We start from the raw sequence: 17,207 nt of genomic DNA, 5'->3' as shown, positions 1-17,207 counted from the left end.
CATATCAATTCTTCAATCTCATCCTATCTACTGGGTCTTTCCCTATTGCTTACAAAAATATCCAAGTCTCCTCATGCTTACAAAAATTCCTCATTAGATCTACTATCCCTGTTAACTGCTAACCTACAGTATGTCTATTCTATCCTCAGCTAAACTCCTTGGAAAAATTTTTTAAAATGGTTTCTGTTTTGTTTCCTCTCATTCTCTCCTAAACACTCTGCAACCTGGCTTACAATCTTATGATTCAACTGAAAATGCTCTCCCCAAAATGACCAATGGCTTCCTAATGACCAAATCTAATGCTCTTTCTCAATCTTTGTCCTTGATTTCTTTGCAGCATTTGACACTGTTGACTACCTTCACCCCTGAATATTCTCCCCTCCCTGCGTTTTGGTGCTTTATTTGCTATTAGAAATTTTAGTGTACCAAAGGAGGATTTATACTTTTTTTAAAAAAATCTGTAGGCACTCTGATTTTTCATGACACTGATCTCTCTTGATTTTCCTAGGCAGCTAGGTGACTCAGTGTGGATAGAGCTCTGAACCTGAAGTCAGGAAGATCTGAGTTAATAGCTGGACCTAGACATTTATTAGCTGTGTGATCCTGGCCAAGTCACTTAACCTCTCAGCCAGAGTTTCCTCAGTGGTAAAATAGGGATAATATTAGTAACTAATAGTAGTACCTTACAGGGTTTTTGTGAGGATAACATGAGATAGTATTTGTAAGGTGCTTAGCATAATAACCTGGCATGTGGTAGGCATTATATAAATGATTATTCCCTTTCCCTTCCCCCTTCCAACCTTCCCTCTTAGGACTTTATCTCTTCTCTCTATACTCTGACACCACAGCTCCCATGGATTTAATTTTTATCTATTCATTTGATTCCCAGCTCTATACATCCAGCCCTAGTCTGTCTCCTAAACTTCAGTCCCGTATCACCAACTTACCTATTGGACATTTTGAGCTGGATGTCCTCCTGTGAGTATCTCAAACTTAACAAATCCCAAACAATTTATTGTCTTTTCCCCCAAACCCACTCATATTATGAGCTTCTCTGTTATTGTCAAGGACTTCATATCCTTCCAATCCCATTCCAATCTATCCTATTCATAGATGCCAATGTGATGCCACATTTGGCCATGTCATTCACTTAATAAACTCTAGTGCCTCCCTATTACCTTTAGGATCAAATATATACTTTTCTGTGGCATTTAAGGCTTTTTACAGTCTTCCTCTCTTTGTACCCTTCTCATACATTACTCCCCTCCACATACTCTGTGATCAAGCCAAACTGGCCTTCTCACTGTCCCTCCTGCACAGCATAATCATTGTGTCTTTGCACAGACTCTCACATACCTAGCTGTTCTCCCTCCTCCCTCTCCTACACCTCTTATAATCCCTGCCTTCTTCAAGACTCAGTTTAAACATCTCAGTCCTCAGAATGCTTTTCTTGATAGGTCATTCCCCCAACCCCTTCCCATGTTAGTGACCTCCCCTCTAAGATTACTTGGTATCTTCCGAGTAACTTGTAAATACCCTTTTAAGTACTTATTTTCTACTCTATTAGTATGTAAACTCCTTAAGGACTTGGACCATTTTCACTTTTCCTTTGTTTCCACTTAATAAATACTTACTTATTGGTTGATAGTTAAAAATAAGGGCAGTTTTCTAGTTTTGTGCAGGAACAGGTATTGTTTTTTTTTTTTTTGGAGGAGGGAAGGTAGGGCAATTGGGGTTAAGTGACTTGCCCAAGGTCACACAGCTAGTAAGTATGTCAAGTGTCTGAGACCGGATTTGAACTCAGGTCCTCCTGACTCCAGGGCCAGTGCTCTACTACTGCATTACCTAGCTACCGCTGGAACAGGTATTGTTAAAGCCATCTTGAGGTCATTTTTCAAGTTGAAATAAAAGGTGGCTCCCCAAATTCTCTTACTTTGTATAGTGCTTTATAGTCATATGCATTATCTTATTTGATCCTCAGAACAATCCTGTTAGGTAAGCAGGGCATATATATTATTATCCCTAGAGAGCTTGTAGATTGTTGGTATTCAAACCCAGGTATTCTTACTTCGATTATACTAGGTGCCATTATCTAAAGTAAGATAATCACACAATAATTTGTAGTAACAAGTAAGGATGCTGGATGGTGATAGAGCTCTGGGCTTGGAGTCAGGAAGACCCAAGTTAAAGTCCAGTGTTAGACACATCCTTGGGCACGTCACTTAATCGCTACCTGCTTCAGTTTCCTCATCTATAAAATGGGGATAATAATAACACTGATCTCCCAGAGTTGGAAGGATCAAATGAGATCATATTCATTATTTTTTTTTTACTTATTTTTTTTTTGAAGGAGGGAAGGTAGGGCAATTGGGGTTAAGTGACTTGCCCAAGGTCACACAGCTGTGTCAAGTATCTGAGACTGGATTTGAGCTCATGTCCTCCTGAGTGCTCTACTCACTGCGCCACCTAGCTGCCCCAAGATAATATTTATAAAGCACTTAGCACAATGCCTGGCACACTGTAGGCACTTAATAAATGACTACTTTAAATGCTTGTACCCCTTCTCCTAGTATAGGAGTCGGGAGCCTGCGGACTCGAGGCCACAGGTGGACCTCTAGGTTCTCAAATGCAGCCCTTTGACTGAATCCAAACTTCATAGAACAAATCCCCTTAATAAAAGGATTTATCCTGTAAAACTTGGACTCAGTCAAAAGGCCTCACCTAAGGACCTAGAGGGCCACCTGTGGCGTTGAGGCCTCAGGTTGCCCACCCCTGCCCTAGTAATTTAGAAAGTAATTCATGTTGCTTAACAGTTTACTTACAGCTTGTGTCTCAAGACATTTTCTTTCTGGATCGTGAGAACTAAACTAGGAAAAAGTTCCTTTTGTTCTGTGTGCTCCAAATCCAAATGAGGGAATATTTTAGGTTTCACTTTGTAACAGTTAATCAATCAATCATTCAGTATTTATATATCTATTGCCTACTATGTTCTAAGCCCTATGCTGAAGACTTTGACAATGTTAATGTAGCACTGATGGGATGATAGGCAGAATTGTTCAACCACTTTCTTTGTCCCTCTCAGTCTATTGCTTAAATAACAAGGCAGTGCAAGGCAAGAAGCATTTATTAAGCACTTACTCTATTTCAGTCACTGTGTTAAGGTTAAGGATACGAATATTAGCAAAAAGAAACAGTCCCTGCCTTCAAGGAGCTTACTAACTAATAGGAGAAGACAACACATGAAAATTAGCCGGAAAGTGGGTAAGGGGATCATGAAGCTGCCTAGCTTGAGGGCATGGTGTTGAATTTCAGAAGCATACCTGGGAAAGGAATGGTTTGGCCTGCCTGGGTCCCTCCTCTGAAAGGAGACCCTGGGGGAACTCACAAATGAGAAAAGGAAACTGGTTTATCAGAAGGATTCCAGGGTGAGAAGGCTAAATACATGAGTGCTTCAAGGTTAGACTGCAGAGCCTTGATAATGAACTGGAAAATCCAAAGTATGGCCTGGAGGAGAATGAAGATTGATTGGGCTGTGTCCCTCTTCCAAATTGAGACCCCAGAAGGAATTTGCTATTTCAAGAAGGTGCAGTAGAGCAGAAGAACTGATGGATGTAGCAGGGTGAGATTGCAGCTCTAGCAATGAGGTCTGTAAAGTCAGAAGTACAGCGGGGTGGGAATGGTTTTCCAGGATAAACACTTTTTCCTCCCTCTGGGCAGTTGTAACAAAAGTATCCATAAATCTCACTATTCTTTTTAGACCTGAGCCCCCAACCAGAGTCAGAACTCTTGCAAAATACCTCAGTGTAAAATTCTTCTCTTCAGGGATGCTCCCCTCCATTGCTTCCTACCAACTGCATCTCAAATAAACAATCACACTAGCAAATGCAGTTGTTATAAAAACCAAAGGAAATCTCTGAAACAAAAGGAGGTAAAATCCCCCCTTTTCTAAAGTGAAAAGACTTCAGTTTCTCCTGAGGGAACCTAAGGGGTGAAAATTGCAGAATATTACTTCTGAGTCTGTAATTTAAGGGATTTCAGCAATACAATAGTTGTTCTAACATTCATTCTGCTCCATCAGGTGACACAGCTTCAGCTGGGGTACTGTTGAACTCTCAAAAGGAACAGGGACCCTTAGCAGAAATCTTTTCAGTTCTGCTTCTTTAGGGACTTACCTCTTAGGCCTACCATTTCCCGGGCGGGAGACAGGAGAATTTGGTTGTTTTGGGAGGCTAGTTCCCTTTTGCTTAGCCTTTCCTTTTGGCACCTCTAATTGGTATATGGCTGAGTTCTCTCTGCAAGGGACCTTATCCTAATTTATAGTGACTATCCAATTTATTTCTTAAAACTTTTGTCTCTACAGGCTCCAGGGGTGGGGAACCTGCAACTTCAAGGCCACATGTGGCTCTCTAGGTCCTCTAGTGCAGCTCTTGACTGAATCCAAGCTTCACAGAACAAGTCCCTTTAATAAAAGGATTTGTTCCGTAAAACTTGGGCTCAGTCAAAAGGCCACACCCGAGAACCTACAAGGCCACGTATGGCCTCAAGGCCACAGGTTCCCCACCCCTAGGCTAGGCCATGGTGATCCGGATACAAACAGTACCCTAAGGGTTAAAAATAATATTAAGGGTGGTTTTTCCAATACTTTGTGAAGCTACTAGTTTATTTTGTAATCTAAAGGCACCCTAAAATCTTTTCCACCTTATCTTGGACCTGTACCAAAAGAATTGCTTTTGTCTCCCTTATCCTATCCTGTGTTCCTCGGGTCCTTTAATTTTTAAACTGTGTCCTCTTGCCCTATCCATAAATCCTTAAACCATAAAGAATTCCCTTTTCTCCCTCATCCTATGTCATCCTGTCCTGTCTTTAATCTTTAACCTCCATAAAAACCTCTAAAACTATATCATCATTCTGAAACCTCTATGTAAGCATAACTCCCCCAAATAGCAGAGTCTCACTTAGCTTTCTTGCTAAGAAGGCCCATGGTGCTTTTTTTGTGTAAAACAAAAAGCTCCCATTGGCTAAAAGAAAAGGTCTAAGTGAATTCTTTCACACCTGAACCAGATCTCCCAACTCTAAACCTCATCAATAGCCAGTCAACGGCCATTTACTTTATAATCACCAAACAACTCTTTAAAAAACTATACAAGCTTTTCCAGTTGGTCTACGCAAATGAATGAGTAGGGAAAAGGTACACAGATAATCTATGCCCTAGTAGGTAAGTCCAACATTTCTGCTAGATGCTCAGCTGCTTTCTTAGAATTACTTAAAGTTTCACATCCTTTATAAGGAGCAAATGAGCCTACTCAGAGTTTTATATCCTTTACAAGGTATGAAATCCACTTGAATCTGAAGTGAGCTCATCTTTACAAGGTTAAATGCAGTCTGGTTTAACACACTCTTTCGCAAAATAGGTGTCCAGATTTGTTGTGGAGGTTTGTAGGATTGAAGTCTGTATACTCTCCACAGACCAGTAGGCACAAACCTCAAATTGGCTATGAGATTACAACTACATAAGAAAGTGTTTACACCTATTTCCCAAACTAGAAAATTTTATCCCTTCCTCTGAGGTAAAAAAAAAAAAATCCTTGGTTAAGAGAGGTAAGAACGAGTGAAGCAGATCTGGATTGTCTCAAATACTGCAGAGCACCATTGAATTGGCACAACTTGCTGCATACTCCAAAGACAGCAATACTGAGGCTTGGAATTATTTGATAGCTAATATGATTGTATCCTGAGCCTATATATCCTTGCCATAAAACTTGGCTAAAACTGTGGACAGCAAGGAAGTCAAATCATCAATACTTAAAGATTAATTCAGGCTAGTCACTGGAAGGTCAAATACTGAAGCTGAAGCTTAAAGACTTTGGCCACATAATGAGAAGACCGGACTCATTGGAAAAGACCATAATATTGAGAAAGAATGAAGGCAAAGGGCAAAGGGAATGACAGAGGATGAGATGGATAGATAGTATCATGGAAACAATGAACATGAACTTGGACAGACTTCAAAAGATAGTAGAGGACAGAAGGGCCTGTCATGCTATGGTCCATGGGGTCTTGAAGAGTTGGACATGACTGAACATATAACCACGTGAACCTTTGTGAACTTTGTGAACCCCTAGACTTTATACAGAACCATAACATCTGGGACTAGAATAGAATTTTCACGACTGCTAAGTCTGAGAAATAAATTCTTAATTAATGGGATTTTGTGAAAGGTTAAATAGGAAAAAGTGAGGGAAGATCCAATTTCAGGTTGGAAGAGTCCCCGAGGGTTACTTCAACTCAGATAAAATTCCTGTGGTGGAGGCAAGATCTTTTCTACACAAAGTGAAAACAAGTTGGAAACAGGGACCCACTATAAGGGGCAGAGCACTGCGCTGAATTTAGGACAGCTCCGAGTAGGAATAGACAGAATCTCTCCCTATCAGGGACAGAGAAAATAAAACAATAATAATCGCTTCCCTTGAATGTAGAGAAGACAGAGCACTAGTGAAAGGGAAATCCAAATCAAGGGAAAGTGAAGCCTGATATAAATCCAGGTATATTTCATTTTGTTTGTACAAGGTCTGAGGATTTGCCACTGTTCCATGTGTCATGAATATTTTCAAAGGTTTTTTGTTTGTTTGCTACGAAGTCTGAATTTGTTGTCTATGTGCCCAGATCCACATACGTATGACTCTGTGTGAACCTGTAATTGATTTGTGCAACCGTGTTTTGGTGGTTAATTTGTTTTGGAAATGAGGTTTTTTTCTCTATTAAGTTTCAGCATGCAAAAGACCTTGAAAAATGAATGTCGCTATATCTGGGTGCTGTTATCCTCTCTTTCCTGCCCTTAAGGCTAGAGCTAATCCGACCTTCTTGCTCTTTGCTCCAGCTCCTATTTCAGTAGCTTTTATCCTTTCTCACTTCCACCTCTTACAGCCCTTTGTTTCCTTCAAAATGTACTTGAAGTCTTTCATCACTTTCCCCCTGCCTCCACAAAATGATCTTGTTTTTATTTTGCATGTAGTCTGTATAGATTGAGAGAGAGAGAGAGAGAGAGTGTGTGTGTGTGTGTGTATGTGTGTGTGTACATTGGCTCCCTCTATAGAATGTGAGCTTGAGGGCAAAGATTTTTTCATTTTTGTTTTTGTAACCACAGTGCCTGGCACATAGTAAGTATTTAACAAATTTTTATTGAAATTAATACAATTGAATTCAATCAAATCAGTATAAGAGTGTGCTCAGGTGGTGGGAATTATCAGGAGGGATTAATGAAACAGTGAGATATAGTGGATAGAACACTGGAATTGGAGACAAAAATGACCAACATTTAGATCTTACATCTGACCCTTACTGGCTCTGTGACATATATCTAGTTAACTGATGTCTCTGAACACTAGTTTCTTCGTTTGGGAAGTGTGTGTAATGATGCCTGAAGTTTCACATTCACAGCTAGGTAGCACAGTGGCTAGAGTGCTGAGGTTGGAGTCAGGAAGACCTAAATATAAATCCAGCCTCAGATGCTTAGTAGCTTTGTGCAGCACTTATAAGCTTTGCCTTGGGGTTGTTGTGAGGATCAAATGAGATAGATAATATTTGTAAGTTCTTAGCACAGTGGCTGGCACAGAGAAAACACTTAATAGATCCTTTCTCCCTCTTTCCCTCCCTCCCTTCCTCCCTTCCTTCCTCCCTTCCCCTTCCACAGGGGTTGTTATGAGGAACAAATGGCATAGTAGTAGGGTTAATCCTGGGGTGAAAAGGGGAGGGATGCCCCCTGGTTGCAGTCCTTCTGGCTATCCTGGATAGATTCTGAGGTGGCTCAAGCTGGCAAATTTGATGGGAGAAGACAAGGAAGGATATACCTTTAACCCCAACATTCCCATAGTTTTTTTTTTCCAAAGAAAACAGGCGTAACAACAATGTGGCTAGCAGCTGCCGCAGGGGTGTAAGACCCAACAAGACCAGCAACAAGAGCTTCCAGCACAAGTTCTTTGATCTGCTTTTCTTAGGAAAGTAACTTTAAGGGGTTAGCAATCTCACTTTAATCAAACATACATACATCATTCACTCAGTTCAGGAGGAAAAGCCAGCACCCTGAACTTCAGAGAGTATACAAATAGAAATTACAAACAGAAAATATCAACAGATCAGGTAACATAATTCAACAGACATCAATACATAGTTACCAAAAAGAGAAGCACCAACATCTGGGTTTTCTTCAAAGCGGGGAGGGGCACTGCTCCAGCAGCTAGCACCCAGAGTCTCCACATCAACACTCTTCCAGTGAGTGAAAGCCCTAAATAAAATTCTAACCTCTGAGTTTATATATACCCTTCTTAGGGCCTGAAGGCCTCCCACCTAATCAGCAAAAGAGTGTGGGCCTGGAGCTTTGCATCTAGTAAGACTTAATGAAAGGCACTTGATTACTTCAGCATTCTAAAATAGAAAACAGTAAAAACAATCCCGCCTTAATATTACAAGAGGAAAGAAAATGATAACTATCCCTCTTCACCTCCTTGAGCATGGAGAAGATGAAGAGCGCTCGGGAAAGGCAAATCCATCTGAGGGAAAGTTAGAAGACAATGTAAATCCAGGAAAGTTAGTCATATCCCTTACTCCTTATATAGAATCTGCTGAGGAACTCCCATGTATTTCTTTGTTGATATACATTTTGGAAAGGCCATCCAACAGGCCTCGGAATGATTATTGTTTTTAGAAGTCATTTATTTCTTACTATCCCCTCTTTCCCATTCCTTTTCTCTCTCCATCTCCCTTTTTCTTCCCTTTATTGTATAACAAGTACCAAAATGGTGAGGTTCCTGCCCTCCCCATGGATATCCCCAAATAAAAGTATCTTTTTGTAAATTGATGGGCACCTGACATAGACAAGTAGTATCATCATGGGTACCCTCTAGGTTTTCAATACCACTCTTTATTTTGACTAGCTCTTGGACTCTGAAAGTTAAGGGAAATGGATTAGCTGGAAGGAATTACAACTCATAGAACTCACTGAGGATTTTGATACATAGAGCTAATTGAGTCTTCCAATACCTATCAAAATAGAAGGGGCCAGTAACTTAATTGCTTCATGCCAAAGTTTTGGATCTGATACAGAATAACTACAAGTGTGTTCAGACCTATTCTAGTTCTGGGCAACTGAATGCTAGGGCATTTCATGGATGTAATACACCCCTTTATGTGAAATAATGAACACAAATTTCTCATTGAATGTTAGCCTGTTACCATACCTATAGAATGTTCTAAGTTCTGGAGAACAACTCAGGAGAGTTAAATTAGGAATTAAGTCCACGAAAACATTTAGGCATCTTTGTTATTTTTATGAACTCATGACCTCCTTTTCAGAATAGAATTTCTTAGAGTCTGAACAAGGACATAATGAACTGTTCCAAAGTCAGCCATGGGATAAATTAGATTCCCCCCCTCCCCGCTCCATTGACACCCCCCCCCCCCACTTCTCCCATCTCAGCTGATTACAGTGTTCAAAGATTTCAAGTCAAGATCTGGGAACAGTGGGAAAAGATACCATCTTGCTTACCCACCATGTACGTCTAGGAACCCTTAGGAATTGTGGGGAAAAGTTCTTGGCAAATGTCAGATATAGGACTTTTTCCATTAAAAAGGGCAAAGCTGGAAAGCCTTCTTTGGTGAGTTATGATCTTCCCTGCCCTCCTCACTCCCATTAGCCCTGAATACAGAATTAGTGTACCTCTACCTCCAAGGTCTCCTAAAGCCTCAGTTGTCTGTACAAAGTATCCTTCAATAAATCGCATTTGGATATGTAAACCTGTGGTTTTTTTGGTTTAGTTTTGTTCCCATTTTCCTCTCACTACAATGGACAATGATTTTTTATCACTGAATCATTCTTTTTCAAAAGCATTTGTGAACAAATGCAGGAATTAAATGAATTATATATGTATAGATAGTGATAGATATAGATAGGTGGTAAAGAGATAGAATTTTCTCAATTCTTTTCATTTTAAGAAAAATCTTGCAAACCTAGAAGAAATAGCACTAATTCAAATAGCCTTTTAGTGGGGCTACTTCATAAAAATACTGTATTGCTAAAATTGGTAGTAGCTCACATAATGTTCCATTGGTGGTTGAACATGGCCAACTATGCTCTCATAGTTCACAGGGTCAGATTTTAGGACCCCAGTTAACTCAGGACAGAACCCTTTGGTATGGGTTTGGGCTAAAGGTCATTAGAGTTATCTTGCATAGATTCTTTTGTGGCCCAGCTGCACTAAAGCAATTGGCCAGGTTCCAATTCAATGAGGTCCATGGTAGAATTAGAGGGAAGAAAGATCTCTGAGGGGAACAATAGACAATGTCTCAAATAGAATGTATCAAGACTAAGGTCTTCAAGACCTTGTATAGAGCATGAATTACTTTAGCTCCTTGAGACACAAGCCTTGGAGCCTATTACAGGTGGTTGGAACAGTCTCTAAAAAGTAGATATTCTAGTTCATAAATTTTTCTGTTTGACTTGATCAGCAGTGCCAAACCACCAAAGAATCTCTCATATTCGTGGTGTTGCCGACACCATAGAAGCTTTTAAGTTAACTCTCTAACTACATTGGAACCTTAGTAGTCAGTAACTTTGAGAAGAATTTTTTCTTGTAAGTCAAATATTCTTGTGAGGGATGTGAGGTCATGGTCAGGACCCTTGCCAGTAGTTACAGCTGTTTCTTAGCATACTTCCCATGATTCTTTGGGGAAAGCCTATGAGCCTACAGGGAGCATAATAATTTTTTAAACAGAAGAGTAAGTGGAGTCCCCAAACCTTAAGATGAACCTTTCTACCTTAGCACCACACTGTGAAATTGGAATGGCACGTTCTCCCCTAAGGCATCAGCCATATAGCATAAAGGAAATTATACCCTCTGCTACCCAGGTTTATGGGGACCAATCCTTGCCAAACACTTAGGTGCTGTTATATCTCAACACTAATAAAAAAACAAAAACAAAAACCTACATGTAACCTTTCCCCTAGTGTGAAAAAGTACAGTGGAGGGCAGGAAACTTGTATTTCAGCACCCAAGCTTCCTTTGGGCAACAAGATATCACCTTAGAGGGTATTATGAGAGACCTATAGGAAAAATGGATCAAGGAACCTGGCAATGTCTAAGAGTCATCAGTTGGGAACAGCTGTCTATGTGGTTTAAAGATATTGCCTGAATCAAACAAGAAACATTTATTAAGTACCATCTATATGCCAGGCATAGTGAGTGCTAAGTGCCTCGGAATGCAGCAGGTAAAATTATTAATTAGATATTATCTAATTAGGGACAGAGATAGTTTATGTACTTCGATCCATGGAGTTGCTTGGGCCCTCCTAGGAAGAGTTCCCATTGCCCTTTTCTTTATTTTTGTCCTGCTATCTGTTGGGATGATGACCCCAACACCAGTAGTAGTAGTAGTAGTAGTAGCAGCAGCAGCAGCAATAGCTAGCATTTATGTAATAATAAACTATCACTTTAAGGTTTCCAAGGTGCTTGACACATATTATCTCATTTGATTCTCAAAACAGCAGTGTGAGATAGGTGTTATTATCCCCATTTTTAACAGGCGAGGAAACTGAGACACAGGGATGTTAAGTGATTTGCCTATGGTCACACCAAGTAAGTATCTAAGGCAGGATTTGAATTCAGGTCTTCGTAACTCCAAGTCCAGTATTCTATCCGCTGTGCCACCATTGAGAGCCTGTGTACCTTTATCCCTCCCTCTTGTGCCCAATGATTAGTATGGAACCAGCATGTAGAAACATTCTAGCAATGGGCAAATTGGAGAAGATAACAATCTGTACTGTCTCCATAGCTACCAGTGCACCAGGCTAGTATCATAAATCCCAAGTGTCCATTCCCCTTCTAGAATATTACTAAACAGAACTGCCATGAGGTGCTTATACCACATTTCTCCACCTACTCTACTACCTTGGGACTTCTCTGATTGATTTCTCCACCATGCCCCAGGAAGTTCATTATTGGGTTAACCTCATCATCCTATAAGATCTCATCACCCTTTGTACTCTTCCTCATCACTATCATGAACTCCAAACCTCCACTTAAGGAGAGAGCTCAGCTCAAATATCTCCTCATTTCTCACCTGAATGTAATACTTTGGGAATTCTTTGACTGACTTCTCTACCATGCCCCAATGTTGAGTACCTTCTTCTCCCCTTTCTCCATTTCAGCTCTTGTGTGTGTGTGTGTGTGTGTGTGTGTGTGTGTGTGTGTGTGTGTGTTGTCTTCCCCCAGTAGATCATAAACTCTTTGAGGGCAGGGACTTTCTTTCTTCCTTTCTTTTTCTTTTTCTTTTTTGTATCCCAAGCACTTAGCATAGTGATTGACACATAGTAGGCACTTAAATGTTTATTGACTGACTGTTGATAGTAACATTGGTTTAGAATGGTCTCCTTAAAAAGGTAATGTATAGTGTAGAGGAAGATTTAATTTTTGCTTCTGGTGGTGCTCCTTTATGATGCATGAGCAATACTGAGGATTAATGGCTTCCTAAGATGAAATGTTCCCTCATTATCCCTGGGAGATGACAGGCTAAGCTGTCTGTGGTTATTTAGCACGAGAGACTGTGTCTTTAAGAAACTTAAAACTGGAGTAAATTGTTATTTGTTAGATTTGCATAGTTTTTGGGTTGAGGAGTGATTGTAGTCTCCAGGCCCACCTACTTGGAGTTTATGGTAGGGATCAAAGAGAGTTCATAATTAGGAAATAATTTATCGATTAATCATCTTAAAAGCAAAATCATCTAAAACCATATAATCATATTAACAGATAAAGAAAAAAGCCCTTGACAAAGTACAACAATCATTTGTGCTAAAAACCCCACAAAGTGTAATCATAGAGGGACCTTTTAAAAAATATGATAGAAGTACCTGTCTAAAACCAGAAGCTAGCATTATAAGGAAATACTAGAAGTTTCCTCAATAAATATAGGGATAAAACAAAGATGGTCCCTTTTTCATAGTGTGCACACACATGCGCACATGCATGCACACATACACACACACATATACACACAGAGCTATAATCATTTCCTTGAGATTTTATTTTGAATCACTATTAATCAACTATATTGGTCTATAGGTCTCTTTTTTTAAAAAAAATTTTTTTTTCTTTCTTTACTTTTTTGCTTCCTCCTCTCTAAACTTTGTCCTATCTTAATTTAGGATTTAAAAATATATATTTCTGTCATAAAGGGACTTTGATAGAGTATTTTCTTTCTCAATTTTTGAGAATAATTTTTATTGTTAATTTTTTATAAAATTTCGATAGAATTTACCTGTAAATCCATCTAGACCAGATATTCCCTCTTCCTTCAGCTTTGGGAGATCTTTTACAACTAGTTCAATTTTCTCTTTTGGAATTGCATTGCTTAAGATCTATATTTCATATTTTAATTTTTTTGGTATTTTATATTGTTATAGATATTTTTCTATTTCTTTTAAATTCTCGATTTTGCTGGCATATAATTGTATGTGAAAAGTTTTGATAATTATTTTTATTTCTGTTTTTGCTTCTTGTGTTTTTAATTATTAATTTTGGAAGTTATTTTTCCTTCATTTTAATTAGGTTAGTGAAAGACAAATTACCTCTTTTTTTTCTTCCAAAAACAAGATTTTAGATTGCTTAATTAATTCAATAGTATTTTTGGCTTCCAATTTATCTCTCTCTTCTAATTTTTGAAATTTCCTTTTTTTGTTATTTTGATTTGTTTTAAATTTATTTTTAAATTTCATATTCAATTCATAACTCTTTCTTTTCCAATTTTATTAATTCATAATTTTAGAAATTTTTTTCCCCTGAGGACTGCAATAGTCGTATCCCAGAAATTTGGGTATATAGTTATCATGATAGTCATTATTTCCATAGTCTGTTTTTTGACCCTTTTTTTTATTAAGGATATCATAATTAAGTCCCCATTTATTTCTTTGTTTTGTATTCTCTATATGATCTTTAAGGTATATATTTAGGTATTTATTTTTTTACATTGATTTATCATTTGTTTGTGCCCTAGTGCATTGGTCTTTTTTTTTTTGGTAAAGGTTCCATATGATACTGAGAAATAAGTATATTCTTTAGTGTTTCTATTTAGAAGATGCCATTAGTATTTTAGCTCTAAGTTGTCCGAAGTTTGTTTAATTATATATTTTCTTTTTTCTCTATCTTTCTGTTAGTTTTTTTCAACTCTGTTTACATATTTGCTTGTAATTTTGTTTATGAATTTAGATGACATGCCAGTTGGTATGTATAAGTTTATTATTTTATTATTGATATTGGTTCATTGCCTGTGGTTCCTTAAAGAATAATATAGTTTTACCTATTGAATTTTCTTGACATTATAAATTTTTGTTGTTGTTTTGTTTTGTTTTAGAGGCAATAGGGGTTAAGTGACTTGCCCAGGATCACACAGCTAGTAAGTGCCTGAGGCTGGATTTGAACTCAGGTCCTCCTGACTCCAGTGCTCCACCGCACCACCTAGCTGCCCCAACATTGTAAATTTTTAGTTTTGCTTTGTCTGTTAGAATAATTATACCTCTTGCTTCTTTTGAATTCACCTGATAAACAATACATTTTGTTCAAGTTTCTCATTTTCGTTCCATATATGTCTTCAGTGTTTAAATGTGTTTAAGAAATAAATTATTAGCCTTTGTTTTCTTATCCATTCTTTCAATCTCTTTTGTAGTAAGAGATTAATCTATTCAGATTTAGAGCTATGATTTTTAGGTCTGTGTTTTCCTGAATTTATTTTCTTTGTATTTCTTCTAAAAAATCTCTTCTAAAAGTCAGTACCTTGTCCCAATGATTAGTTTAGCTTATACTACTTTGATATTAATTTATTCCCCCATGGTCAAGTTCTTTAAATTTACTTAAATTATTATTTTTCTTTCTTTTATTAGGTTATATATCCTCTCCCTTTTTATTCCTTCTCTTTATTCACCTAGTTAAGTAAGTAGTTCAAACTCTTTCCTTCCTTCCAACCTCTTATTTTCTGTAGCTTTCTCTTCCTGCACATTTTTTCTAAATTTTTCTTACTTTTTCTCTGTTAATTATCTTTTTTCTTTTTGGAATTTTATTTTCTGTTTCATGTACATTACTTCTTTTTGCATGCATATTCCTTCTCTTTTCTCTTTGCATCTCTTATGAGGTTAAACCTTCTAAAACATCTGATTTGGGTTGTGGAAACAATGTCAGAAGGAAGCAAAGTTTCATAATAGCAGTTTCTAATCTTTTGGCATGGGTCCTTCCCCTAACCTATCTATGACAAGTCTCCATCCCCAAGGCCGTGCAGTCCCATCTGCGGATCTGTTCCCCGCACCCTCCCCCCCATGCCAGCTGCCCATAAGAGCTTTCATATCCCTCCCCTAAGGAAGGGATATAAAATTGCCCATAGAAGTGCAACAATCTTCCAGAGAAAGTGGCCTCTCAATGTGCATACTTTCCCCAGATTAAACTAATCACAGGCTCCTCATATTCCATCACATGTTCATACTTCTTCCCCTATCAGAGTTCTCTTTGTTTCTACTCTCTGGGGCAAGATCCCCTCTACCTATCCTACTGGTCTCAATTCTTCCATTCTGGTCCTCCATTTTCTGGTACAGCTCCTTCCCCCCACTGTTGCCTACAGAAAACAAGAATGACCATCCCCCTTTAGTGTTCAACCATGGACTTAATAAGGGTACATCTCGCATTATCCTTTATTTTCTCCTTGTCTTAAGTCCATTAATAAAACATTTAAGACAAATTATTTATGAGACTTATTTGTTCTATTCTTAATCATTGTACTTTCTGACCTTTTTAATTTATTTTCCATCCTCCCAGAAGCATGTCCTTTCTGTCTCTCACATGATTGCCTCCATCTTAGTGAAAATCCTGATCACACTAGTAAAACAATATGTTCCCTTCTCTTTTTAGGAAGAAATGCCTGAAGTACATATTTTTGTTGTTGTTAAATTTCCTTTTTTCACAAATAATTGCAGGTATGTTATTTAGATTGCAGCTTGAGTTCCATTGCTTTTTGGAATGTTATTTCACTCTCTTTCTGATTTCTTGTAACTAAAAAATAATTCTGTATTATTCAAATTGCCTTGTCTTCATATTTAAAGGTTTTTCCCTTAGCCACTTCCAAAATTGTCATTGAAACCATTATGTAATGCGGAATTTGAATTGAGGAATTTTGTTCAGGCAGCAATATGTGGATTTTCACAATCAGTGCTTTTTGGTCTATATTCAAAAGTTCTGGATGGCTTTCTTGTATTATACCCTGTATTATAGTATTCAGTTGTTTCAAATTCATTATATTCTTCTGGGAGACCTCTGATTGTTGAACTGTATGTGCACATCTCTCATTCAAAATCACTTGTTTTATTTTGTATTATAGCACCAATGTGATATTCACAGTGCTGAGGGCAGCTATGAATATGCCAGAGTAGTTCTGAATCACAAAATATAACACTCTCCACATGGAAGACAGAACCAAAACATTTATTCAAACACCAGAAAGCCGAATCCCAACACCAGAAAGCCAAATCCATCATAGCAATAAAGAAATCTATACCCATTAGCAATGCAGGGGGCAACGACATCCCCAAGCCTTCCGTCTGTTAGGGCCTTCCCACAAATGAACACCCTCAAGCAAAATCACTCCCTGGCTCTCACTCATGCTAGCTGCTGCTCTGTTCTCTGACTGCCTTCTCTCTCTCCAAGCTGCAGCTCCCACTGGCTCTCTCTCAGCTCTGACTGTTCTCACCAACTTCCTCTCAGCTCTGCTCCACCTGTTTGTCAAGCTCCTCCCACCACAGGCTCATGTGACTCAGATAGGTCACATGAGCTTATTAATGGATGGGAAAATCATCAAATTGTTTTAACATTACATTCACAGTACATGTATAGAATTTATTTTATTTCTTTTCTCACAAAGTTCCCACTACTTTGCTAATTTTGGATTCCAAATCTGTTAATCTTTCACTTCTTTAGAGAAATTCTCCATCACAGGTTCAATTTTTTTCTAATTTACAAATTGAGTTCTTCAACGCTGAGTTAAGTGCTCTGTTTCCTGCATTGAAAAGTCAAATTTCTCACCTAAATAAACTACTGATTTCTTGGTTTATGTTTTATTTCCCTTTTGAGACATTCTGAGGCTTTACTGGGTCATTCTTATATTTTCACTGAGAATCACTGAAG

Source organism: Trichosurus vulpecula, chromosome 1, assembly GCF_011100635.1.
Source record: "Trichosurus vulpecula isolate mTriVul1 chromosome 1, mTriVul1.pri, whole genome shotgun sequence".
Classification (NCBI taxonomy): Eukaryota; Metazoa; Chordata; class Mammalia; order Diprotodontia; family Phalangeridae; genus Trichosurus; species Trichosurus vulpecula.
The sequence above is the reverse complement of the archived record's forward strand: the minus strand, read 5'-3'. Positions refer to the sequence as shown.